The following is a 2,629-nucleotide window of genomic DNA, read 5'->3' on the forward strand; positions in this document are numbered from 1 at the left end:
AATATCTCGTGCCAAGTGACGAGACAAAAACAAAAAGTCTCGTGGCTAGGGACGAGACAAAAACAGAAAAGTCTCTTCAAAGACCAGAAAGTGTATTCAAGAAAAAAAGGGGCTAAGATTCAACCCCCCTTCTCTTAGCCACTGAAACCATCAATTGGTATCAGAGCTTGGTCTCAAAGAGATCAAGCTTTGCAGCTTGGAGAAAAGATCCTTATGGCAGAAAGCAGTGGCTCAAATTTGGTATCGTACAATCTCACAGAAGGGCAGTCAAGCAACAGACCGCCTCTTTTCAATGGAAAAAACTATACCTATTGGAAGGAGAGAATGAGGATATTTGTGCAAGCAGTAGACTACAGGCTTTGGAAGATCATCCTAGAAGGACCACAGTTTCCTACTAACACAAGTGTTGAAGGAGTAATCACTCTTAAACCAGAAGCAAGCTGGACCGAAGAAGATAGGAAGAAAGTGGAGCTAAATGCCAAGGCCATAAATCTACTCAACTGTGCTATCAGTTTTGAGGAGTACCGACGGGTATCACGATGCACAACGGCAAAGGAAATCTGGATAAATTACAAATCACTCATGAAGGAACCACCATTGTAAAGAAGACTCGGATAGACATGTTAAACAGGGAATATGAAATGTTTACAATGAAGGAAGGAGAATCCATTGATAAACTATTCGAACGGTTCAATACCATCATTGTTGGCTTGGATGCTATGGGAGTAACACATTCTGATTCTGTGCTTGTGAGAAGAGTGCTGAGATGTCTCACTAAAGAGTGGGAAACAAAAGCTTTAATTATTTCTGAGAGTAGCAATCTTGATTCCATGACACTTGATGATTTGAGAGGAAACCTTCTTGCTTTTGAAAACACTTATTTAAAGAAGGAATAAAAAAAGAAAGGAATTGCATTTTCTTCTGTAACTAACCCTCTGGATGATGAATCCAGTGATAATTCATCTGAAAATGAATTTGTGTTGTTTGCCAAAAAATTCAGGAAAATGGTGAAGTTCAAAGGCAAAGGCGGCAGCTCAAGGAAAATGAAGAAAGACCTTAGCAAAGTGACTTGTTTCAACTGCAAGGAAATGGGGCATTACAAATCTGATTGTCCCAAGTTGAAGAAAGAGAAGAAGAAAAAAGGAGGGAAGAAGAAAGGTCTAATGGCATCATGGGAAGACTTGGAAAATGACTCAGACAGTGATGAAGAATCTGAGACCAAGTCACAGCCTTGTCTCATGGCAAATCATGTAGATCAGGTATTTTTTCAAAACCCTGACACTGAAGACCTTCATCTTATGATAGATCACCTTTCTAAAAAAATAAGATATTTTTTGACTGATAATCAAGATGTTGAACAACAAATTTTCATTCTTAAAGCTGAAAATAATTTTCTCAAAGAAAAGCTAAGGGAGGCCGAAATTGCTTGTGATCTTGTGGAAGAAAATAAGCAGTTGAAAGCTCAACTTAGAAGTTGTGAAAGTGATCACTCGGTAGTTGCATATGTAAACTGTTTTAAGGAAAATGAAGAGTTGCTGAAAAAGGTTAAAAGTCTTGAAAATGACTTAGCCAAATTTACTCAAAGTTCTGAAAATCTAAATCAAATTTTGGCTAGTCAAAAACCACTCTTTGATAAAGCTAGTTTGGGGTTTTATAAATCTGATAAGAAATCTTCTTTTAAAGATAAAGCTTCTTCATCCAATGACACAAGGTTTCAAGATACCACCTACTTTAACAAAACAGCAACTCCAAGGTTTTGTAGGTTATGCAACCGAAGCGGTCATTTTCCTATTCAGTGTTTCTTTGGTGAAAGACTGATTGGTGATAAAGTCTACAAAGTTGTTTTTTTATTACAATGATTTGGAACATAGGAGATAGTTTAACGTAAAAGGATCCAAGAAAATTTGGATACCTAAGGTCACTTGAGCTTATTTTGTAGGTATGCCTAGCATCCAAGAGGAAGAAAAATATGTGGTACATGGACAGCGGATGCTCTAGGCATATGATCGGAAGGACAACCTTCTTCATAAAGCTTGATGAATATGATGGAGGACTTGTCACTTTCGGTGATGATGGAAAAGGAAAGATAGTGGCTGTTGGAAAAGTTGGTAAAAACTTTTCATCTTGTATAAATGATGTTTTTCTTGTCAATGGTTTGAAACACAATTTACTTAGTGTAAGTCAATTGTGTGACTTAGGATTTGAAGTAATTTTTAGAAAATTTGTATGCTTTGTAGTTTGTGAAAAAACTGGGGATATTCTTTTTGAAGCTAAGAGATGCAACAATGTGTATGGATTAACTCTTGAGGATATGAAAGAACAAAATGTAACATGTTTTACATCTCTTGAATCTGAAAAATGGCTATGGCATAGAAAGTTGGGTCATGCTAGCATGTACCAAATTTCTAAACTAGTGAAGAAAAATCTGGTTAGAGGAATTCCTAAAATTAAATTTGATAAGGATCTTACTTGTGATGATTGTCAATTAGGCAAACAAATCAAATCCTCTTTTAAACCAAAAGATGGAATTTCAACCAAAAGGCCATTAGAGATGTTACATATTGATCTTTTTGGTCCAACTAGAACACAAAGTCTAGGAGGTAAACACTATGGTTTGGTAGTGGTAGAT

Source organism: Arachis duranensis, chromosome 6 (assembly GCF_000817695.3).
Source record: "Arachis duranensis cultivar V14167 chromosome 6, aradu.V14167.gnm2.J7QH, whole genome shotgun sequence".
Lineage (NCBI taxonomy): Eukaryota > Viridiplantae > Streptophyta > Magnoliopsida > Fabales > Fabaceae > Arachis > Arachis duranensis.